Source organism: Chiroxiphia lanceolata, chromosome 11, assembly GCF_009829145.1.
Source record: "Chiroxiphia lanceolata isolate bChiLan1 chromosome 11, bChiLan1.pri, whole genome shotgun sequence".
Lineage (NCBI taxonomy): Eukaryota > Metazoa > Chordata > Aves > Passeriformes > Pipridae > Chiroxiphia > Chiroxiphia lanceolata.
The window spans coordinates 2287294-2313078 of record NC_045647.1 but is presented as its reverse complement, the minus strand read 5'-3'; the positions used below and the strand labels follow the sequence as shown (position 1 = coordinate 2313078).

The 25785-nt window shown below is 41.9% G+C and overlaps 1 protein-coding gene across 2 annotated transcripts in view; it reads left to right on the top strand.

Annotated features, from left to right (window-relative positions):
• LOC116792315 (contactin-4) overlaps positions 1-25785 on the top strand; it is a 283807-nt gene that overhangs the window by 36581 nt on the left and 221441 nt on the right. For both annotated transcript variants that reach the window (XM_032699177.1, XM_032699180.1), the window contains exon 2: positions 2475-2519. The gene's annotated coding sequence lies outside the window, so the exon portion shown is untranslated. The remainder of the gene's footprint in view (positions 1-2474; positions 2520-25785) is intronic.

Below are 25785 nucleotides of genomic sequence, written 5' to 3'. Positions count from 1 at the left end.
TCTCAAACACAGGATCATGAAGGTTGGAAAAGCCTCTAAAACTGAGTCCAGCCATTAACCCAGCACTTCCAGGTCCACCCCAAACCATGTCCCTGAGCACCACATCTCCAGGTTTTATGAGGAGCAACGTTCAGCCTCTTGCAAATTCCTATGGGATGAAATACTGTCCTTCCAAATTCACTACATTCTGAATTTGCCTGTTCCCTGGTCTAAGCCAGTATCTCTCTGCCAAGGCAGAGTGTTCTAAGAAATTGTCCATGAAAGTGTTTCTGTGGTTGGAATCTGAAATTTCTGAAGGATTTGAGTAGGTCTGTGCTGCTGGCTTGATCTCTTAAGTAGACAGAAGTCCTTAGGTAGAGGATTTCTTTTAACCAGTTACCCCAAAATTTTGTTACCTTCAAATTAAGTCCTCAATGGGCATATGGGAGATGAGATTTTTGCTTGGGTGAGTATCCACCCAACAGGAGCAGCTCCAGCAGAACAAAGCAATAATGAGCTTGGTAGTAATTGCATTTGCTGGGGCTGTGGGGGAAGAGAAAAATGAAGATTTGATCCAGAGTCTCCCACATAAGTGCCAAAAAAAGCCGTTCTAGCTCAGTTATGCACACAAGCCTGACAGGGATTTCAAAAACAACAACCCAAAGCAAATGCAGCTCTGAAAGTTGGGTGGCAGGTGTTCTGTAAGAAACCTCTTCTGCTTTGGCTCTTGGCCCCATGTGCCCACATAAGTTCAGGGATACTTTAGAGATGGCAAGTGCTGAGAAGAACAGAATTTTCAGAGTAAAAAAACTGCAGGTTTTTTTTTGTTTTGTTTTCAGCACCAAGGGATGGATTTGTAGGTGTCTAAAAATACGTGGCGATGTTGGTGTTGGAGCATTTCTTAACTTGTGCAAGTTGTTCTCCAAAACTTTCTCTGACTGAAGTGATAAGTTGAACAGTTACAGTAAATAGAGTAATATTTTGATTGGTACAAAACCTTTCGTTTCTTCTTGATGTCTAATTAGTGTAGCTCTGAATGTCAAATATTTATCCGCTCTACCCGGCGCGGTGCTCACTTTGGTGGGGCTCCATCTGGCTCTGCCTGCCTGGAAGCCTGTTCCTCCATGGAAGAGCTTTCCCAGACTCGGATCTGGTGATGGATCCCACCTGTTCCCCTCCAGGCCTCTTGGTCTGGAAGGGAGCTCTTCCCTCCAGCAAATGCAGGTGGAAGATAGTGCCAGGAAAACCAGAGACAGGCTGGTCCATGAGTGTGACTGTGCAGAGCAGGAAATGTCACCCCACGTCCTGACTGAAAGCTGCTGATGGGTGTGAGTGGGGCAAATATGTTAAATGAAGACATAATTATGCATTTAAACTACCAGTGATGTAATTTCTTAGTACAGAACGTGGTGTAGGAGCCTTGTGTATCCACAGAATCCCAGAATGGTTTGGGTTGGAAGGAACCTTAAAGATCACCTAATTTCAACACTCCTGTCATGGGCAGGGACACCTTCCACTAGCCCAGGTTGCTCCAAGCCCTGTCCAACCTGGCCTTGGACACTTCCAGGGATCGAGGGGCAGCCACAGCTTCTCTGGGCAACCTGTGCCAGGGCCTCAGTGCCCTCAGAGCCAAGAATTCCTTTCTAATATCAAATTTTAATGGTTTCTCAGGGATTTTAGTAGCAACTGTACTACAGACTTGAACTGAAGCAGAGGGATCCTCTGGTTGTGACTTGTTCATACTGAGTTAGAATCCAACCTACAACCCTTCAGGGAGGAAATGGATGCTTATCTTTAGTCAAAGGGTCAGATTTTTTCCTCTGCTTCCCCTATCTGGGATAAGTTTGATAGTGCAAAAATAAAAGCCTATATAAAACCTATATTTCCTTACATTGTAGAATGTTTGCTACATTTTGGTCTCCTCACTGAATTCTGATTTCATAAACATATCTTCTCCATCCATCATGTTCTTTGTGTGACCCATAATGTGTATCTCTATGATTAAAGCATGTATTGAAGAAATTTCCCATTTTTTTCCCCTACTTTTCAAACTTCATTTAGTGTGAGGTTTGGATGATCCAATGGTTGTACTGGAACTCCTTGGGAAAAGGCTGTGCTTCAGCCCTTCCTTTGGGATTTAGGTTGGTTGGTTGTCAGCTGAGAGCTGCCCTGAGTTATCAGGGAAAGAGTTTCAGCTGTTATTGAAATCAGAGTTGGTAAAACAAGGTTTAAGTAGTTCCAGTGGAGAGTTTGCAGCTGAGCAGTGAGCTGGTGAATGGACTCATGGAGTAGAGGGAACTGAAAAGGCAGTGGAAAAATTCTGTGGAGGACCTGACCAGGTTACTGCTTTCGTCTTGTAGCACTTTGAGAATACCCAACTAAAAATAATCCAAGACAGCCTTTCTCTGTAAAATAAATCAACTTTAACAAGAATGAGTTTAATGTATTAAAATGTCAGTATAACTGATTTTTTCCATCTGAATTTGTACTTTCAGGTATTGGAAATTTGACTGAAGTCTACCTATCATGCACTGGAGAAGGTAATGATTCTTTAATACTGATTTTGATGTGTTGGTGATGCTAATTTCTCTTTACTCTTGTCACAGTTGCATTGAAATATCAGAATTGTCTTTGCATTGTTTGTGCCTTAGACTGAAGAACTGCCCCAGAGTTTCTCAGTGCCCTGACAGTGGATTTCAATCGCCCTTTTTAAAAGAATATATGTCTGTCTTTAAGTTGTTGGGGTGTATATGTTGCATTTATGCAATTTTACATGGAAAGGTTTATGGATAACACAGAACAACTTGTCTTCAGCTTGACTATTTTTATAACTGAGCCACTGTTTAAAAGGATGCACATAAGTTAAAGAATGGATTTTTTTACAAAAGGATATTGATATCTTGTTATCAATAGTGTTTTGGTGGGGGTTTTTTTCTGGTTAGGCTCTTGTCTTGTGAGATTTTCAAAACTGGTGTTTAATTAATCATTGAATGACTGACCCTCTAGTTGAATTAGCCAAACCAACCTGTGGTGTTTCTGAAACTCAGATTTTCTTAATGGCATCTCAGTTGGAATGTCAAAGGGAACTAGTATTGTTAGTGGAGAGGTGGGTTTTGTACAATAGAACCTGAAATTATCTTGAAGGGCTTTTTTTTTTTTAACATGCTTTTAAGTATGAATTATACGATGTTATTTTCCAAGGAGAACAAAATGTTTTCAGATCTTACAATTAAGTATTTGAAATACAAATGTCGTCTTCCTTCTTAGCTTTAGGTGTTATTTTTCTATCTGTTCAGAGAAGGTTCTCTCTGGACTCAGAGAAGGTTACAGGTGGCTTCTGATCAAAATACTTAATTTCTTAATTCAGAAATGTCTGCTTAGTCCTGGGTGGTGTTCACAACGAAAACTGAAGCTGTGGAGATGATGTAAATATTCTTTTGGAATGTGCAATGCTCTCTTAGTGTGAGGTTCTCCAAGACAGCATGATAAATTTTGTGATATATCACTTGCTAGTGGTCTGAAAGGAAAAGCTTATTTCTTAATATAAAAGATAACTTTGAATAATGGAGTCCTCATCCCTTTGGACAGTACTCCTAAATTAGCCTGAGAGCCCTTTCTCAGGTGCAATCTCATTTTCAGGTTCCCCATGGTAAAAAGGAGATGCTGATCCCCATTTCGTTTGGAAAGTGGTTTCATTCTGCTGATGAAAAGTACTTGTGAAGAGTTAGGCAACCTTGATTAATTGAGCCTGAATAAGAAGTGCGGGATCAAATCTCAGGATATTATTTTTAGGCTGCAGCCTTGTGTTCTGCATTCCAAATCCTTCCACGCCGGTGTGATGGGAGGTGGGAAGGGCTGGAGCAGACACTCCTATTCCTGCTGGAATAATGGCTTGCAAATGCTGGCACTGCTGCAGACAGGAGGGGGGAAATTTGCTTTTTGTTTGCAGAGCAACACAACTATTTGGTAAACATTTCTCATTAGTGAGGATGTGAGTGGAATTTGGGTGGAATGCCTGGATTCTGTGCTGGAAGAGGGAGTGAAGTGGTGTTTAACAAAAGCCAAGCGTGGGGAAGTGCTGGGGGAATGAGAACCATGAAAAGTTCAGTGATGAACTGTGGGATGTTCAGGGCTGGGACCAGGAGGCAGAACTGGGTTCCTGTGGTGTGTGGGGAGAGGAATAGGAATGTCACTCAAGCTACTGAGATGTCCTGAGCTGGGAACTCATGAACTTTGGGAACTCCTGTGAACTTGTGTATCTCAATTCTGCTCTTTGACCAGCAGCAACCTGGAGGTCAGCACTGTGCTTTCAAAGAATGAAGCACAGAGTGTTTTTTAGGAGAGAGAGGTCACACACATTGCTGTGCTTGACAAAATTCCACTTATGGGGACTGCAAATTCAGCTTTTATACCCATTTCATCTCTTGGAGAGGGCAGGACTTGTTAACCCACACTCCTCAGCAGCACGTGGTCCTTGCTAAGCCCTAAGCAAGGCCCTGAGGATGCCAAGTTTGGGGTTTTGCTTCTGCTCTGGTGAATCAAAACTGGCTGTTGTTGGCAAAAGTGACTCAATTAAGTAGATTTGATAGGAAACATTTGTGCACTGTAATGGTATAATTATAAAATTCTATTTTATTACCTGTCAAGCTAATTAAACCAGCAACAGGTTAACAGTCCTCTTAAAGCTGGTGGCATCTGTGCATTCTATTCAAAACCAGGCTTAGAGTGTCATTTTAATTAGAAATATTACCAGTAGACACTGTACAGCTGTGCTGGAGAAATGTCCTGATGCTGAATGTGCTGGGTAATAGCTGAAGGAAAGGAAATTACGGTGAATACAGTCTGGAAAAGCAGTTGTTTGAGGCAGGGTTTGAAAGGATTGGGACTGTCTTCAAGGGCATCCAGAGTGAAGTGGCAGCTTTCTCTTCCCTGAAATAGTAAAACTGCCATTTTGTGCTGGATTTAGTTGTCTTTTAAAAGTTCAGGAGGCTCTGCCCTCTTGGAAGTTGCACCTCAGAGATAGTTTGATTTTACAGGAGAGTGAAATGACAACTTTTTGATACATATAAGCTGGATTTTAATTAATCACTGCAGAGTTCACATTTTGCTTGATTTTGGGGATAATATTTTGGGTAATATTTAGGATGGAGTCCTCATGGCTTGACTTTTCATCCTAAGAACGTGATAAGTACAAAAGGCACCAGCCAGATACTTGGACAAAACTTAGGATAAAGTGGTGTTAACTCATGGGTGCCTCATTCCAGCAGCTTTGCAAAACTTTGAGGGTGTTTTCTCTCAGAATATGTGTGAGGGTGTGTTGTCTGTGTTCCCTGAGTGGGTACCTGGGGCTGGAATAACACCCAGGGATGGCTGGTGAGGCAGCAGGGCCGTTATTTCTCCAATGTGCCACAAGGAATATTTTGGCACGAAGCAAATCTGCCCTTCTGCACTTGTTTGATATTGTAAAAGAGATGATTGTGGCCTTACAAGAAGGTTAAGATGTCGTGAAGTTTAATACTCTGAAAATAGTCCTGTTAAAACCACTGTTGCTCGTGATTGATGAGGCAGGTTATGATGGGAGCTCTAAATCTTGTGTTTGTGTGTGCAAATTGCCATTTCCCAGCCTTTTCAAGGTTGCTGAGTTTATCTCGTGGTGCAGCCCATATTTAAGGATTTCATGTTGCATTAGCCTTTGATTAAGGGGAAAGGAACTTTGATGATAAAATGCCCCTAACAGTGGTTCTGTGGACCAGCTTGGAATAACTTATCAGTCATTTTTCATGACTGAGAGCATGTTTGGGACATGAGGGTCACCCTTTGAGGATTAATTTCTGAGATAAACAGCTAATGGCTGTTGGATGATTATGGTTAGAAGCAATTATTATGGCATTTTTCAACTGTTCATTCCTACAATAAAAAGTCACCAGGCTAAGTTTAATCTGCTGTTTAAATAGCTGGGTCAAGATGTGTCAGCCTGGATACCAAGGTGTTATTGAATGATAGGAGTTGCTGACACTTCTTCACCACTTGCTCTGGCAGAGGTGGGTCCTGACAGTTGCTTTTGCCTATTTTACCTTATTTTTTCCGTATTTACCTGACCTTTCTACACCCTCTAAGTCAGCAGCTCAAATAACCAGTTGGCAGCTTTATGGAGTCCCCTGTAAACATCAAAGTAAACATGTATTTTGCAGATATAATAAAGAACATTTCACACTTGGCTTAAGTTTTCAGGCAGGTGTCACTACCTCCTTCTTTTCCCCTGGGCTTCAGGTTCCCTTTCTTCTGTCTCCTTTTAAAATTTCTGTCATCAGCTGAGCTGAAAGATCTAATGGAACAGGACATTGTGAGGACAACTCATGAGCTGCTGGAAGGTGGAGGTAAAAGTGGTAGAGCCTGAAAGCCAAAGAAATGTCTGTTTAATTCTATTTAATAAAAAAGAGAGAGCCCTAAACAACAGAGATATGGGGAGCTGCTGTCAGAAGCACTGCTTGAAAGGAGCGAGGAAGTGTCTGAGGGAGGGATTAGTGCACTGAGAAATAAACTGCTGAATCACTGGGAGCAAGGAAGCAACACAGAGTGGAGAGGCTCTGCAAAATAAAATAAAATGGCTGCTGTAATTCAATTAAAATCACAGTAGGATTTGCTGGTGGAGATGGAACATCCGTCATCCCGTATCTCGTGCTGGCTGGTGCCTCAAGGGCTGCTTAAGTGAGTGGAGAGCTCCTGAAAAATGCTGGAGTGACAGTTCTGCAGTGATGTGAGTCTCCTTTTCCTCCCAGACAGATGTGTTTTCCCCAGCACACCTATTGAGTTTGAACTGCTGCTCGGTCTTCAGGCACGTGACGCTTTTTAATCGATTATCTGAATAAAAAGTTGTAGTTTCTCCTGCAAACTGGAAGAGGGAAACCCTGTGGGAATGCTGCTCGGGCTGTGGAGCTGCAGGGGTTGGGGGCTGCAAACCATTTGGGCTTTTATGCTTATGGTTTTTTTCTGAATTATTTAAAGATGTACCCATGAGGGGCTGAGTGGTGAGGGAGCTTCAACAGCCTCCACTTGTGTCACCAGTGATGTCCAGGGTATAAATGAGAAAAGGCCTGAAACCCCCAGCAAAGGAGCTCTGCTCTCGAGTGAAGGAGACAAAACCAGGTTGAATTTTAGTCAGATTAAACTGCAGATTAATTTAGCCTGGTGACTTTTTATTGTAGGAATGAACAGTTGAAAAATGCCATAATAATTGCTCCTGACCATAATCATCCAACAGCCATTAGCTGTTTATCTCAGAAATTAATCCTCAAAGGGTGACCCTCATGTCCCAAACATGCTCTCAGTCATGAAAAATGACTGATAAATTATTCCAAGCTGGTCCACAGAACTTTCACTTGGTTTTCAGTCAGCATTTCTTGCTGCAGGTGGGACAGGAGGTTTGGCCGTGGCTCTGCCCGTTCCTGGAATGGCTTCTTTGCTCTCAAATCTCGTGTTGATCACTTGAAATGCCTCCAATGTGCCCTCAGCGATTTTTAAATAGCGTCAATTAACATTTAGGGAATTAATTTCAGGCTCGTGGAGTATCAAACATTTGCTTTACAGATGTAAATGAGGTGTTCAGACCGTGCATCTCTCTCACCCCTTAACCCAAATACTTGTAAGGCAAAAAGTGCTGAAGTCTGCAAACATGAAGGTGTGTTTTGGTGCTGGAATTATGAAACGTGGCATTATTGCTGCCCCTTTGGATATACTGCACCAGTATAATTCACTTCTTTGCTCAGATTCAAGGCTTGGAGCAACCTGGGCTAGTGGAAGGTGTCCCCACCCATGGCAGGGGTGGAACAGGATGAACTCTAAGGTCCCAAACCATTCAGGGATAATGAGAAAAGTGGTACCTTTTGCTAAAAGTTAGGAAATGAAAAACTAAAGCAATGTCTGGATGAAACACCTGATCCTGTCAACCCTTCACTGTGGAACACTTGATGCTTTTTCTCCTCCTTTTTGAAAATTTGCTACCTAGAAACAACCAACTCAAACAGAAGTTAAGATTCTTCAGAAAATCTGTAATTAGTTAAGATGAATCTTTTCTTTGCAGATAAAAACATTGTCTGATCTTTACTAGGACTGATTTTGTCAGCCTTTTTATTGATTAAAAAATGTTATAAATATGGTTCTGCAAAAAGGTGCCACAGTGGGATTTAGTCAGAAGATGTTTTCCCCGGTCTGTCTTTCGTGCTGGGACAAGGGATGCAGACATGCACCTTTTGGCAAATGGATCCATTGCTTTAAAGGATCCTTGTGCCAGCTGAAAGGATGAGAAATATTTTCAGTTAGGGGGTTCAATTTTTTCAAATCGAGGGTCAATTCCAAAGGTTTCCTTTCTTTGAACTTTGAATCTTAGTTTCTTTGGATCACAGTTGTCTTTATTGAGAAGGAAAATAAGATTTTTTTTTTTTTGCCTTGTTTAATTCATTGAAACTTGTTATTGTTCCTATTTATACCATTTTAAGAAACATATTTACCACCTTACTAGGGAAAACATCTTTAGTTTCAATTTCTCCTAATATCACTCTTTTTAAGTGATTAAACTTCGTACACCGTGTTGCAAGTTCTGTTTTTGTAGAACAGTTGAGTTTGGAAGGGATCTGTAAGGTGATGTAGTGCAACTGCCCTGCTCAAGCTTTCTAGTAAAATGTTATTTTAGGACTTATTGAGTGGCAGTTGTCCTCAATACACCATGTGGCATAAAGAAGGAATTGGAATATGACTCATTTTTTGTCTCCTGTCTGTAATTCCTTCTGGTCTCTTCTCATCACTTCAGCTCCTTTGCCACTTGTAAATCTTTTAGGAGTTATCACTTCAGTCTCTCAGCCTCTATTTTCATTGCTCTTCACATGTAACAACTCCTGTCCATCATTATTCCTTTTACTATCAGGTCTGTATTTTCCTTCATGCCTCTGATTCGTGACCAGTTCTGCACATGCAGGATTTTAGAGCACTTGTCCCTTATTCTGTTCTATTTATTTCAGCAGCTCAACTGCCCAATATCAGAATTTCCTCAACAAGGAGCCTTACAGGCAGTAAACTGCATTTCATGCACTGCTGAAGTTAATGGGAATTTGGATCAGCTTTGTGATGCCCTACTTCAAAGTAGTTCAAAGATCTCTTATTTCCTCATTTTCCTCTTAATCTTTGCTCCTCTCATTCCACAAGAATTATCACAGTTCTACTGTATCACCTGCTTTGATACAGGAGATCTTATCCAGCACAGTCCTTGAAGTCTTTTTTTTCTCTTCCACAGGAAGCAGACGGGGAAAAAAACCTCTTTTCATGCCAAGCAGATGTGTCCTGATTTTCTTTGTTTTTGCTTAGGTTTTGCTACAGTCTGTTATTCTAGAATTAAAACACCTCATCAGAGGCTGATGATTAGATCTCCTTCTCTTTTTTTTTTTTTTTTATTTCCCCTCCCTGTAAAATGTCATTATAGCATTTCTTTCACTTTTTCTTGGTGACTTCTTTTGCAGCTCTTAAACTGCTGTAGGCTGTGCTACTTGAACTCAAGCTTCCACCATTGGCAATCTTTTACATTAGTAATTCTTTTTGATACAGCTGCAAGAATATATTGTTCCTAATTTATTTTTATGCATCAAGATCTTACAGTTTCTGATCTTTTGGTGTTCAGGCATCCTAAATGGCTTGGGTCTTCTTGGGACCAGTGGCAGGACCTTGCTTTGATGTCAGTAGATGGAAGATTAGGAAGATTGATCGATTAGGGGGAAATTCTTCCCTGGGAGGGTGGAGAGGCTCTGGCACAGGTTGCCCAGAGAAGCTGTGGTTGCTCTTGGATCCCTTGGAGTGTCCAAGGCCAGGTTGGACAGGGCTTGGAGCAACCTGGGCTAGTGGAAGGTGTCCCTGCCCATGGCAGGGGGTGGCACTGGGTGAGTTTTGAGGTCCCTTCCCACCCAAACCATTCCACACCCATTGTACAGATGGTGTTGCCTGATTACATTTCATCTGTTGGTTTCCAATTAATTGCCTTGGTGTGAACCTTGTATTTCTAAGCAAGGGCTAAGTGGTCTTTCTCAGAGGACCTCTGGCCATATTTGTCTTTTCTCAGAGACATGAACCTCTGCTCTGTCTCCCTGCTGCCAGGAGTCCCCAGCAGCTGGGGGTCAGTGCACAGCATTCCAGACACCTTCAGACACATGTGCTGTTCTCTCTCAGCACAGAGTTGCTCAGATCTGGTTTTCAGACAGAGTCTGGGCATCCCTGTGCTGTCTCTTTGTTCCTGGGGGAGCTGCTCATGTCTGTCCCTCAGTCCTAATGTGTGGCACGAGTGCTCAGTGATCCAGGGCTTTGCACAGGTAATCTCCCAAGGACCTGCTGTCACCTCTGCTGGGTTTTCATTTCTTTGTCTTAAGTGCTTTCTGCAACTTGCTGCAATGACAAAACACGTTGTCTTTGCTGGTTATGACAGTCTGGCTCTGGCAAGGGACCTGCAGCTGTAGGCTTGGGTTTGCTTTTTATCATTTGAGAACTTTTCCCCCCCTTATACCTCGTGTTTACCATCTGCATCGCTGTGTTTACCATCCGCATTTTAGAGATACGTTTCAAATGGTTTTATAACCCTTTTTACTGTATCTTCAACTCTGTTAATTGCACTAAAGTTCACTTTCTGCAGTAACACGAAGTGCTTGGAGTCTTTTTTGTTCTGTTACAGCCTGTAGCAGAAAAAGTCCCCAGTTTCCAGATGACTTTGATTTCCCTTCCTAAGTCATTTTTGTGTAATTCCACATTCCGATGCGCTCTCGGTGCTAAAGCTCTTTATGCTGTGGTGTATTTTTAACTAATGATGTGTCACTGTACCAGCTTGGATTTTCTTGTATCTATTCTGTAAACAACTAAAGTTCCTTTTAAGGGGGAGGAGGAGGAGAAGAAACGGTGCCAAAGAGCTACAAGCCGCGTTCGTCTTCACGCAAGCAAAAGAGATCAGACTGGCCTGGGCCCAAATTAATTAAATGTTCCATTTAGTGGAAGATGTCAGTTAGGAATAGATAACACTTTCCATCTGAAGCGCTTGACTGGTGGAGAATAACGTGTCTGTGGGAGCAAGCTTCTGAATGTTACCCAAATGTCAAAGCAGGAGGGAAAGTTTTGAGGCTGAGGCTTTGCAGAACGTTATCTCCTGGCAGGTTCTTCAGCTCCAACTTTTCCATTAAGAGGGGCAGCGTCAGCAGAGAGCTCGGGGATCACAGGAGCCAGCAGGACCAAAGCATCCTGGCATCAAAGGGATGCTCAGAGCAGTTATTCCTGCTAGAGGATTGCAGTGCCAGGGCCAGGAGCAGTGGGAGAACATGTGGGTTTAGAGGGTAAGAGTGGACAGAGTAGCTCTTTACATTGATATTTGATGAACTGGTAATTTGGACACACAATGAGGAAAGAAGAGTAAATCCTCTGGGATAAATTTGAGGAAGGATTTAGGAAAGGGACTTGGTCCAAGTAAAGCAATCTATTGACAAGTGTGTGTGGGGAAGGAGACTGGAAGGCTTTCCTGTGGATAATTTTCTGTCATAATTGAATATAGCTGTAGTTTCTGAAACTTTCTATGTCTATAAAATCAGTTACCTGGAATATGTCTCTTCTTAAATTGCAGTGCTGTAATCTCACATACTGTAGAGCAGGTAACTAATAATCATTTACTGATGTAATACTGCCCTCTGCTTAAAGAATGCCAAACTTCATTGCAGACTTGTACACTTAAAACAAAACATACCTGAGCAAAGAGCATGGGAGGTTTTAATCCAGGAGTTTGGATCATTTTGGTCTGGAAGGCCAGAGCCCTGGTGCCTGTGGGATGTAAAATGTGAGCACTCATTCAATCAGCTCTGTTGTGGGTGGGTTGTTTTACCCATCTGGTGTTGTGGGATTCTTCTTGTGGCTATAAAAATGGGATATATTTTGTTATTCTAAAACTCTAAAACGTTTATGTAATAATTTTAGCTTATAATAAGAGTCTTGAAGAGAGGGTCTTAGGTAGAAGAATGACGTTAATTTAGATATCCATGAAAATCAGGATGGCTCGTTGTGATTAATCTGCTTGAAATAAATGCCAGAAAGGTGAAAAATGATCTGCTTGTCATCTGAAGTGACTTAGTGCACTTCTTTCTGCCACTGTACATCAGGTGTGTTGTTTTTGCTGCAAACATATTTCATGTGGGATGGCAAATCTTAAATTACTACTTTCAGAGAGGATGTAGAGGAGCAGTTCCCCATTGCACTCAATTCTTTTTAGTTAATCAGCTCATGGTCCACTTCATACAAAAACTGTTTCACCGTGATCCTCTTGGTTATATACATTGCTCTTTACCCCATAAATATCTTTGTTGAAATTTAACTGGGCAAACTTGAGCCACTTGTAATACTTTGGCCCAGGATGTGATCAGCTTGATGTGGTACCTGGTGCCCTCTGTGATGCTCTTGGTGCTTGAGGCAGGCAGAATACCTGGGACACACCTGAAGGAGGTTAAAAATGCAGATAGAGGTGTTGATAGAGGATCACCAGAGCACATGGATATCTGGCAGGGCTTCTGGTTCCCAACCTGAGTGAGAAATATCAGAAGCACAAACATAATCACCAGCTTTGGGGGTTTTTGGTGCCAGTTCAACATCTCTCTTCTCTCTTGATGGAGCCTCAGCATGTCCCAGCCTTAACCAAGGAATGAAGCCATCTGGGCTGGAAGAGATTAAAATATTAACAGGAGAATAATCAAGAGAGACTGTCCCTGATATCTGTCTGCTGCTCACCAAGGTGTCACCTCCTGCCTGCAGAGGTGAAGGGGCTGCTCTGGGCAGGAGGAGGGGCAGCTCACAGAGCCCCTGTCATGTGGGGGAGATTTAAATTAGATTTTGGGAAGTGATTGTTCCCTGTGAGGGTGGGGAGGCCCTGGTACAGGTTGCCCAGAGAAGCTGTGGCTGCCCCATCCCTGGAAGTGTCCAAGGCCAGGCTGGTTGGATCAACCTGGGCTAGTGAAGGTGTCCCTGCCCATGGCAGGGTTTTGGGACTAGATGGTCTTTAAAGTCCCTTCCATTAAAGTCCCAAACCATTCCAGTGTTCTGTGATGATTCTGTGTGCTCCTGTCCCATGAGGCCAGTGGGACCTCCCTGAGCTGCAGGGCACCTTGCAGACACACTGTGTATTCCACTGGTGTAAATCCATGTCACTCTGTTGGCTGCTCTGGAGTGACAACTGTCAAGAGGTGCAGAGGAGGGGCAGGGACTGAACTCTGCTCTGGGGGGACCAGGGACAGCACTCAGGGAAGGGCTGGAGCTGTGTCAGGGCAGGGTCAGGTTGGATCTCAGGGAAAGGTTCTTCCCCCAGAGGGTGGTTGGCACTGCCCAGGCTCCCCAGGGCAGTGGGCGCAGCACCAAGGCTGCCAGAGCTCCAGGAGGGTTTGGATGATGCTCTGGGGCACAGGGTGGGACTCTGGGAGGGGCCTGTGCAGGGCTGAGGGCTGGACTTGATGCACAAAGTGACAAAGTTAAAGCTCTGCCTTCTGTGTAAATATTAGATGTGATATGTTCTGCTTTATTAAGGAAATGTGTTTGGCATCTTGTTACAGGATAACTAATTGGGTCCATAGTGAGTGCATGAATTAGGGCTGCCTTCTGCAGCACTGCTAATTTATGCATATCAGGGTTTGAAAATGTTCTAGACATCTTCAGGGGAGTTGTGCAGTTTTGGGAAGTTAAAAAAATGGCAAAATAACTCAAGAATGTACATGTAGATGAATCTTCTTCCCAAAGCCTAAGCATGCAATTGTGCTATAAGTAAAATACTGAGAAATATGAGGTATATAAGGTAAAGTTTTTAAAGCTGCCATTTATCAGACCTGACCAGATAATTCCCAATTTGTAATTATTGGGTTAATTTAGCGTGATTTCCTCATAACAGAATGTGTGAGGATTAATATTTTATATTTTCAGAATGAATTGGTGCACATTTGTCTCCATAAAGATCTGGAGGGGAAAGCACTGAGTTGTGGAGAAGTATGGGCTAGTGTGATGTCATATGCTTTGGAATACAGGAAGGAGAACATGGAATTTAAGTGTTCCCTCTATATGAGGAGGATTGTCTTAATAGAGGCTGGGGCCAAAGGGTAGTTCTTTTCCTTATTTTCATTTAAATTATATGAGCCTTTGGATTTCTGTTGTAATTTTTCCAATCTTAAGAGGGGTCTGGTGTCTTTAAACTGGGCTGCAGTCCCTTCCTGTGAGCTCCATAGTTACTCTCAGATCCATGTTCTGTTTTACATCCATTATGATAGTGGATAAAATGCATAAAACCAACCAAACTGGAAATCCAAGCTTGCCAGTTCTCAGGAGAGTGGTCTGATGACCTCATTGTACCAGTATGTGATCCAGCCCCAGTTAACTGCTAATTTCTTGAAGCCCCTGTGGGTCAGGAGGAAGGAATGAGATAATTTGATGTTGAACTCAGGAATGTACATGTGGGGGCTGTGATGCCTTGGGAGCAGGAGGGCTTTTGGAGTCAGCAATGTGTTGGGTGATTTACCATCTTATAAAGTCTCCATAGAATCCTTTAGGTTGGAAAAGACCTTTTAGATCACAGTCTGAGTGTGGCCAAGCCCAGCACTAACTCATGTCCCCAAGTGCCTTTAAAAGCCTTCATGGCTTTTAAATGCCCTCAGGAATAGTGACTCCACCACATCCCTGGGCAGCTGTGCCAGGGCTGGACAACCCTTTCCATGAAGGAATTTTCCCAATATCCACCCTGACCCTCCCCTGGCACAGCCTGAGGTCGTTCCCTCTCCTCCTGTCCCTTGTTCCCTGGGAGCAGAGCCTGACCCCCCCCCCCCAGCTCCCCCCTCCTGTCAGGGAGTTGCAGAGCCAGAAGGTCCCCCCTGAGCCTCCTTTTCTCCAGGCTGAGCCCCCCCCAGCTCCCTCAGCTACTCCTACTGCTCCAGCCCCTTTCCCAGCTCCGTTCCCTTCCCTGGGCATGCTCAAGTCCTGGCTGGTGTGGTTCTCCTGGCATTGCCTTTAAAGGGAGAAAATAGCAGCCAATGTTCACTTAAAAGCACATTTATTGGGTAGAAATAGTCTCAGAATCAGGAGCTCAGTCCAAGCAAGTTGCAATGACTGCCAAGTTTTCAGTCTCGGTGGGATTTAGTCAGGGATGCCCCAACTCTCCCACACAGAGATGTTTGAAGCACTTTTCCTACCCCGAAGCAACATTGGAGATGGATTTGGAGCTTCGACATCAAGTTTCAGTATTTACCTCCAAGGCAAGCTTTTCGCTAGACTGAACTTTTAGGAGACTAAACTGTGGAGTTAAATATTTCCGGAATCTGTGGAGCTCTCTCTCTTTCACAAAGATGATGTTTTAGGCTTACAAAAGGTGTTTTCAATACATAATAACAGCGTGTCTAGAATATACCCTTTAATTAAAACAAAAGAGCTTGAGAGGGATGAAAAGAACACCCCTATAAAATGAGTAAGTGCTCACAAGGTTTCCATTTAATCAATAGTCGTGCCGGCGGCGACCGCGAAAACTTCAGTGCCCTCGTTTTAATCAGGGATGTTTTTCCCCGGCGCGGGGGCGGAAAAAATATCCTGATTAATTAATTTCTATTCCTGGACCGAGCCAACCTCCCAGCAGAGCTCACCTGAGCAGCTTGGGGACAGGGCAAAATATGCAGTGGCAATGTAAGTGGTCCCCGAGTTGATGTCGTCAGAGCCGAAGCCGAACCCGCGGCCGGAGCTGATTAATGAGTCGCTTTAGTCCGAGAGAACAAGAGGCAAAACTTGAGTGCTGGGGGAACCTGCTGCTGCTTTTGATGGAGTGGCTTTATTGAACATTTTTTTTTTTTTTGCCTGGCCAGGAGCTATGTTCTGACTTTTTATAGAAGGAGTTTTTTGATGTTGGGGCTATTTTAGAAGAAAGAGCTCTGCTGTTTGATTTGCATGTCGGGCTGGCTCCCGCAGTCTGTCCTTGCTCAGCGAGCAGGATCCTGGTTTGCTGTGCCTGGAGGGATGCAAAATATCCCAGATGGGATGGAAAGGTAACAGCCTTCCTTCTAGAAGGTATTGGTGTACTAGTTGCATATAATTAGGAATGTTAACAAGGGCATCATTGTGCTAATTATTATGCCTAATTATGGGAAAAAAAAAATAGAAAATTTCATGGCCACTTTCTGCTAGACAGAACTTAGAAACTTTCTAGAGACTAAGTACATTAATTAATCTACTGTGCTTGTTTAAATATAAGAATATACTAAAATATTTTCTGTTTCGGGGGGAAAAAAAAGGAGAAATGAGAATAAATGACCTTTCTAGTGAAGCAACCCACTTAAACAAGTAAAAATAAATAACTAAATATAATCACAGAAATGTTGTTTTCAGTGATCCAATTGATGAAACAGCCCAGCAAGGAGCTGTAAGAGTTCTGATCCATTGGGAATGACACGAGAACTTCCAGTGTGAGCTCTGGTTATTACAAACTGTAACTCAACTTCCTTTTATTGCTGCTCTGTCACAGAAGTTCACAACTTGATCATCCTGTGAATCAAGTCAGGTTTTTTAAGAGGAGAAGAACTCCTTAAATTCTTTTTCTCCCAGTTTATTTGCAGGAGAGGATGAGAATTCCAGCCCATCTGTAACTATTTCAAGGAGTTAGAGCAGTTGGATAATTTCTTTGATGGGAACTTTGAGTGGTATCACTTAAGCCAGAACAATTTGTACTTTGAGAAGTAATGTTGAGCAGCTCAGGGAGCTACTTTGGGTATAACTTTACCCATTTATACCCCTTTCAGCCCTGTCAAAATTGCTTGTTTTTAAGAGATCAGTGCTGTATATTGCAGGGAAATCATGGAGTCAAGAAGATCTTGTGCTCACCCATCTCTGAAGCTGAGCACTCCAATCAGTTGACTCAAATATTCATTACAAGAGCAAACCCCTGCTGATTGTAATGAGAATTTTGTCTGCATAAAGCTTTTGTGACTGAGTCTGGAGTGGTACTTTAGACTTCTTAAGAGACTTTCAGAATCTTGGCTCTAAGATAATCTTTCCTAAAAATAATACAAATTGCTCTTAACACCTCATTCAGAACTGGTGGGATTTTTCCAGTGGGTCAAATGGACTTTGGACCAAGATGTGAAACTTTTGTTTTCTATATATATAAATAAATATATTTTTGTGTGCATGGAGCTGGACTGCAAGTCAGATGAACAAATGGTCTTTGAATCACACTGGGCTAATTAGGAGAGCCACGTTGTGGTGGAGTTAATTAGATAATGCAAAAAACTCAGCCCTTTTCTTGAAAACCATTCAAAAAAAGTAGAGTTTGCAAAATACTTATTCAGTCTGGAGGCAAAATGTTACACAGGGAAAGGGAGACTGAATGAACACTTTATTGTTTGACTCTCTTAGAAATGCTGTCACTTAAAAGGCCCAGAAGCTGCCAAAGGAAAGTTTGTGGAATCTCCAGCCTCACTTTTTTTGTATCAAAAAGGCTTTGAACAAACCTTAACTTTTTTTGACAGAGCTGTAAAATTTTCTGGGAGTTCTCTTGGAGTGACTCTCCCCATCCCTGCTGTCATTAAAGCAACGTGTTCCTCAGGGAATGGTGAGCACCCAGGGAGAAAAGACAAAATGCTAATGATACAGTGATAATTAAAGCTAATTAGAGACTGGGAATGCAGATGGAGGGAACGAGGGAAGCTAAAAATCTGGGGGTTGTGTAGAGCTCATAATCCCAACAAAGTTAAAGGTCTGGTAGGGGCAGGAGAGGGGCTCACACACACATCTCCATGGCACTGAGGGGGAATCTTCCTAAAAATAATAATAATAATATTTCTGCTGTTTGGGATAGGGAATCTTCCGAAAAATAATAATAATAAAAATGTTTCTGCTGTTTGGAATAGGGAACCTTCCTAAAAATAATAATAATAATGTAAGTGTTTCTGCTGTTTGGGATAGGAAATCTTCCTAGAAGTAATAATAATAATAATAAAAATATTTCTGCTGTTTGGGACAAGAAGAGTGGGAATGGTGGGAATTGTCCATAGCAGCAATCTCTCCCTCAGCTTGGAAAAGGGAAACTTGGCAATGCCAAGACATGCTGTACCTTGCAAGGTTCCTGAATGAAGTGGAGCTTTTCCCAGCCCTGAGCAGATGTTTGGGTAATAATAAAGGAGATTTTCCAAAACACTTTTACCAGCGAGTAGGAGCAGCAACTCCCTATCAAGGATGAGATTTAATGGAATTAATTAAGATTAAACGGGATAGAAAATCACAAAGTACCTTTTCTTAACCTGCTGAAACTCCAGTAAGACAGGAAACTTCTGGGTTTTAAGTTGTAAAGTGCTGCTTATCCCAGGGAATGGACCATCAGATTGGAGTTTTCTGGATTTAAGGGGTGAATTGGCTTTGCATTTATTGCTGACTGGTTTGTGGATGGTGGCAGGCCTTAATTAACTTGACACAAATTCATTATTGGGCTACAGCACTAAAGATAAGTGGATGAGAACCTGAAATATTGAGCTCAGGGTGGTGCAAATACCCAGTCATTGAGTTTTCTCCAAGGAAGTTGAGTCCAGGCACTTCAAGCTATTGGCTAAACAGACAAAAATACATTGTCAAGTTGATGCTGGGAGATGGAAAATTAATAAACTCCAGGTGTTTATTGGCTTTGCATGGGTATAGAAGCACTGAGAACATGGTATGTGACTGCAGAAATCCAGCTCTGAGGACTTGATGCCTTATTTGCACTGTTTGGGGAAATCTTCATCCAGTCATTCCTTAAAATTGGAACTGGTGAAAATGAGGCAGTTTGGGAGTGTTCCCAACCCCAGTAAAGTCAATGGAAGGCAGTAGGATTGGTACCATATGACTTGGTTTAGATCCTTAATAGGATGACAAATTATGAAGTGTTGTTGATAATGTCAGAACACTAAAGGTGTAAATTATGAAAGACAGGTATATTTTTGCATAATTTTTACCACTGGTAGCATAACACAATTTTAAGTCTTAATTCCATCTGGTTTCTAAGTTCTTTATAGAATTTTTTTTATCATTTAAGTCCTCATACATTTGTCATTTTTAAACATATTCAACAGTCACTTTAATACTTTAATGGAAAAACCCAGAGTCTTAACACTTTTCAATATTTATTCTCTGGAGGTCCACTGAATTAAATAAATGTAATTGTGTATTGATCAAACAGTATTAAATCCCCTGGCTTCTTAAATATTGGAAATTCCTTACTGCAACTTTTTTCATCATTAGAAAAAATCTTCTATACGAGGTGGGTTTTTTTCTGTGGGGAAATGGTGGTGGGCTCCCCAGGACTGGGAATATTCCCCCTTGACTGATAATTTTGGACTGTGTTCATGAACTAAAGTCTTGCTGAAACAAGCAAAATTTCCAACTGGCCTCATTTTACTGTTTGCTTTGGTTTTAAAGTTAAAATTGGACTTTTTTTTAGCCATTTTGAGTTTTACTTTGGCTTTGGAAAGCTCAGTGACTGCTCAAACTTTGTAGCATTAAGGGCCTGAAATGTTTCTTTACTGATGTCTTTTAACACTAATGCCTGGAAGTGTCTGTAATTCCCTGATAAGTTTCAAGGGAAATGCAAGGTATTAAAAATTACATATATATAAAAAAGGGGAAAATTAGTGTCTTTTACTTGTCTAACTCAGAAGTGTCATTAAAAATGGCAGCTTCTGGAATGAGAAGGATATTGCCAAGAACTGTTACAACTTACTGTATTTGGGAGGGCTCAGATGAGCTGTAGGGAAAAGCTTTCTGGGAAATGGGATGCTTTTTTCCATTCTATTAAATACCTTTTAAAAAGGACGAGTGAGTTTGAAACGTTTGTCCTCTCGGTGCTTAAAAGGCTCAGTGCTCTGCCATAAGTTGTGTTTTGTGCTTATTTGTATATATGTATCCCTGGTCTCTGTGCTTTCCCTGAAATTCCATCTCTCTGTGTCCATAAATCACGGCACAGTTGTGCTCTAATGAACAAGAAACTTCGTGAGTTAGAAAAATCCTCTTTTTAGTCAATTATCGTGGCAACTGCCTTATTTATTTTTTTGTTTTCTGCTAGTTACAGAAATGCGTTTTAAATGGCTGGAAAATAAAATATTAATCTCTTTTTCTTTTAAACCTGTAGCCCTCGAGTCTGGTGCATCCAAACATTCATTAAAACTAATTTGGATATAAATGGGATCGTACCAGAATTCAGCTCAGAGCACTAATTACATGTAAAAGCTTTGGTTACACTAAATGGTCGAGCACTTGTTAAAAACAGGCCATTGCCAATCACCGTCATTAGCGGGGAGATTATTAAAGCACATTAAAGTTTATTTCGAGGAAGTTCTGACTCGAGGTAAGGCAGATCTGGAAACAAATGAAAAGACTCAGCTTGAATTATTCAGAGTGAAGAGCAGGGGGGCAAAAAAAGCCTAATGTTTGACAGGAACTTTTTCAGGAGGGTTTGTCTGAGTTTAAAATGGGACAGAGAGGACAAAATTAAATTTTGGCATGAGTACAGGATGAGTATGGGTTTGTAGTTTTGTCTCTCTATTTATATATGTATTTTTATATATTTTTTTCTATAGAATTTTGTCTGAATAGCACAAAATGTTTGTAATCCAGCATGTTTCTCTTCATTAAGAGGTGAGGAAAAGCAATAATCCAGGTTTTTGTGTGTGTATTTACACACAGACTAAACACTGAACCATCCAAAGTAGTTTATTGATGCAGCTGCAAAAAACCAATAAATAGTTGGAGTTTTGTGCCTATTTAGGAAAAAACTGAGTCACTCACTGTAGATACTTCCCAGTAATGTGGAAATAAAGATTGTCACTCCCATCAGTGCTCCCAGCTTTGTTCCAGCACTCTTCTAGATGTATTTTTCTTATTTAAAGTTACTTGGTTAAATTCAAAACAAAGCCTCTTTTCCCCTCTTTGTCACCACTCCAGACCTGGCAAATCTTCCTCCTGTTTTTATGGGCTTGCTTTTGGCCAGTAAAAAGGTTACATTCCCAAAAGAATTCGCTATGAATTGTATTTTGAGGAGCCTTCACCTTTTATCTTGGTGACTGGAAGTTCCCAGTTGAGATAATGTGGATCCCGTGAAGCTGAGAAGGAACTCTGAAAACAGTGCATGGATTTTCACAGTAAAATCTGTGTAAATAAGCACTAATTACCCCTCTGACAGGCAGCAACCCCCAAATCTGTATCTATTTAGGATGCCAGGCTTTCTCTAAGCAGTTTTTCTGAATAATCCATTTTAGGCATTTATTAACCTATAAATACATTTTTATAAATCTCGATGACATTTGGGTATTTTATTAACCACAATAAATGCCAGTGAAAATTGAATTAAGAAAGCTTGTAATGTGCTTTACTACCAGGTTTAGAATTTTGCTGAGCTGTAAATGGTCCTGCTTTATATCAAGAATAAATCTGTTTGAAGACTGCAGGAATAATTCTTTTCCTTTGTTGCCAGAGGCCTTGACCTTTCTGTTGATGGTTTTTAAGAGCTTCACCTACGCATTATTCTCTTTGTTTCTGTAATAATTTGATTATCTGCCCTGAGCAGTTGTCACAGTCCCAGCAAGAGAAGGGAAGGGCTTCAGGGGATGGTACAAAACAGGGGCAAGATGGAGAGTTTGGGGGATGCTGGACAAAGTTGTGACCACCCTGATTCCACAAACCCCTCGCAAAACATGCACAAACTTTTCCTTTTCTTCTTCCAGTCCTTACAACAAAACAGGTACTAATTTCCTCCCAAATATGAGAGGGGAAAGACAACATCTAATTCAAAAAGCTGAGTTTATTCCAGATGAGAGTCTTCCCTTTCACTTACAGAATTAAGTTTACAGCTTGGATAATTTGCAGTGGATGTACCAAAGCAAACTTTTTTAGGGGAAGTTGCTTTTATTTCCTCTTTTGTTGCTGAAGATGCTGCTATAAAACTTCATCCTTTCCTATTTATCATCCTTTTTTACATCTCCTGTCCAACACTGAGCTTGTACTGTTTGTTTACATGACCCACTTGCTTTTGGCTCTGATGATGATGTTCCCTTCCTTAAGTAAGTGAATTTTTTCCCTAATATTTGCATATGAGGAGGGAAAAGCTGGACTTAACACAGCGTGGCTTTTCTTGTGAACCCAATTAATTTTTCTTCAGTTAATGAAGTACAATAACCTCATTATTTCAGAAAGCCACTTCACTTTTATGGTACCTAATCCAGTGCCTGAGTTGAAGTTAAAATTGGGGGAGCATCTTGATGGGTAAAGACACTGATTTAATTAATCCTGGCTTAATATCTTAGTTCCATGATCATTCCTTGGCAGAACAGATCTCTCTGCAGTGAATGGGGCACAACGAGGAGCAGCATCTCTGTTGCTATAAACCAGAACAACTCCATTGATCTAAAAGTATTCATAAATATAAACTGCAGGCAATTAGCCAGGGAGGAGGATGCCAGAGTCAAGGTCTCAGAACAAAAATATCTCTCTTCATTTGTTTCTTTTTTCTCCGTCTCTGAAGCCCAGAAAGGCCACACCATTTGTTTGTATTGACTTAAAGGTCTCGTCTGAGGAGCCACTGAGCACCTCATTCATTTAGAAATCCTTCCTCATCTGTTACATGATGTGCTCTCAGATGGGAAAGAAAGGATGCACTTAACAGCCAGACCATGAGCATCCTGGAAGGGGAAGGTTTTTGAGGCCCTGCCAGGATGTTTTGTTGTTGTTTGGGAATAGTGGATGTGGTTTAATTTGGGTTAAATAATTTCTCTGCTGTTCGTTGGGAGACGGGACAGAGGGTGGAAATAACTTCTTGTTGCTTCAGATTTCAGCAGAATTTAACTCTTGCATGGGTGGCCCTGGGTGCTGGGGAAATATGAAATAAAACCAGGCTTGTTGGATGGTTTGACCCACAAAATATGTCCTGTGACATTCTGCTTTGTCCATCACAGAGAGGGTTTGTGTTTGGACATCAGCTTTGAGTAGAGACCCCATTTAGAATATCCAGAGCTCTCTCAATACTGCTGCCTTTCTCTAAGGAATGTTCCCCACTTATTTAGGACACTTGCATGGAAAAATAGAAAATATGAAGTCTCTCTGCAGCCCATTTTGTGTAAGTGTGGCAGCTACAGGTCAGTTTTAGTCCTGTTTCCCTTGGGTTCTCATCCTAAAGATAAAAACCCTAAGGAGTGACAGCAAACAGCTCGGGTGTGTTTTCTGTATGTTTGATTTCTGAGACGTTTCTGGGTGAAGAGGAGGTTGGCTGGAGACAGACACATCTGTCAGCTCGGTTCCTGGTGGGCACACATGAACTTCTTCCCCTAAAATATGTCTTATTTTATGTTTCTTCTCAGAAGTGTTGTAGGTGTGATGAGCTTATTTTTGGTTTGAGCACTTGTGCTTGGTTCAGCAAAGAAATAACCTTCATTTCTGGCATAACATGAAGGCTCCATCATGCAGGATTGCTGTGAGTGATGCCCTCAGTGATTTAAAATGCTTTTATGTGGACATCTATCTTGAAGCCAGAGCAGGCATTGACCACTTGCATAGTGCATTGCCCCAGAAACCAAACAGCACCTGAATTTTCTTGTCATACTCTCATTTTTATTGTTTTATTTTTTAGAGTAGTGACCAGCAAGACTTACCTCACATTTTCTATCCCTTTTGTCTTTCTCCTGACACTAGAGTTAGTGATGCTCACATTTACATGATCCAGGACTTATTCAAAGGAAAAACAGAGCAGAGGCAGTGTGAGTGAAGTTTACTTTATGTATCATTGTGCTCTGGAGTTTTTTAAATAGCCTTTTTCACCCTGAACCAAATACCCTTTGCAGGAGAAAACCCACCACCTAACTTGGATTGAGCCATGCAGGAGGGAAATCCTGGAAATGCTGCTGCAGGCCAGTGTCCAACTCCTTGGGATTTTCAGTGGTAGTTGTTAAGGGGCTTAAGGAAAAAAAAATAAATCTCAAATTGAAGATCAAAGCAGTTAAGTGGAGGTAGTTTGAGTGTGATAATGTATGATGGTATTTTATGAGTGGGTCACTGTTTTCTGTCATTGATCACTGTTATCCTAAATAATTTTCCTTCTATAAAATGTGCTGCTTGTCTGGACTTCCTACCACTGGAATTCAGACTCCAGGGAGGGATGGAGTAGCATCCTCACCTCTCTCTGAGGGCAGAGATCAGTGTACCTGTGCACAGGTGTCCACAGTACATTATCCTTCTGTGCAGACCAGCTGAGTTCATAAAATACTTCAGCTTCCAGCAGATACTTGGAGTACTTAAAAATTATTTGGGCTGATCTAAAATACTTTGGCTAAGAAATAATTGCTTTCCTGGTATTTTTTGTAACGCTCATCAGGCTCTTATTCCCTCTTCTTTCTTACTCCCCCAGTCTATAATTATGTTTTGAAACAGAAAATTTGTACCAAGACGAGTACAAGTGTACAGCTGTTCCTTTAGTCCCTAAATCTATAGAACAAGTTTGTGGAGCCTCTTGAGCAGAGCTGGTGGTGTGAGTGCTGGGCCTAGTGCAAACTGGGGGAGCTTCCATTTCACTTGTTTGAGGCATCAGAGCTGAAAGCAGCAGGAAATGGTGACAGATTCCAGCATCCACTGAAGGTTTTCAGAAGTGATTGAGTGGGGCACAGATCTGGATGTGTTACAGCTGATTTAACTGGCTATAATACACCTGCAGGGCACTTTGTGTTGCTCTCTGGAAATCACTTTGTGGATAAGAGGTTTCCCAGGGCAGCTGTGGCTGCCCCTGGATCCCTGGAAGTGTCCAAGGCCAGGTTGGACGGGGCTTGGAGCAACCTGGGCTGGTGGAAGGTGTCCCTGCCCATGGCAGGGGGTGGCACTGGGTGGGCTTTAAGGTCCTTTCAACCCAAACCATCCTGTGGTTCTATGATAAGCGACCCTGCTGGGCAGTGCCCTGGTGTGGGGCATGACCTGGCATTTGTTTCATAAACAATCTCAAAGAACACCTTTATCTCTTCATCTCTTTTCTACCCGGTGAGGCCGAGAACACCTCCGGCTCCTGCAGCGCTGGTGGCTCCTTCTGCTGAACCCGTGCGACTGCTGAGAAGAGTTTAAAATGTTTGAGACATCAATTTGTCCTTTTAATGAAGGCAGAGCAAGACAAATAAGGCATGTATGCAGATGTCAGGGGCTCTTAGGCATGTGCATGTCAGCGTTGATAAAGTACTGAACTTCCAGAGCTGGGACTCGATTAGCGCTCGGCTCGTCAGCAGGGTGAGGGGGAGCTCATTTAACACAACATCATCAATTCCTGTTAGGACCAGAGATTTTTTTTTTTTTTTTTGTCCTACTTGAAGCAGGTTGGACTCGGGAATTCATCAAAATAAAAGTGCCCCTAGGAAAACCAGAAAAAAAAAAATAAATTCAATACGTGTGTTTCTTCTGTCTGTGGCACTTGCACTCGGCAGCCTCTTTGGATGAGAGGGAGGAGGGTTGTGTGAGCTGCAGCAAAGCTTTGTGCTGATGCAGGGGCTGAGGGAAGGATTGCTGGCTTTTTTTGCTGGTTTTTTTATGAGCATTATAATGAAATGGACTCTTGTTGCATTTGATCACAAAAGAGCTTCGTAACATGATACTCAGGAACATCATTTTCTCCTCTCGGGCAGCCACAGTTCACAGTTGCTTTGGCAGTTACATTCTATTTAATCTGTCAATTTTTCTCACATGGTGTAGCTGCTGTGAAAGGAATTGGAGCTGTTCTGCTCCGTGCTTTGATCCAGCCTG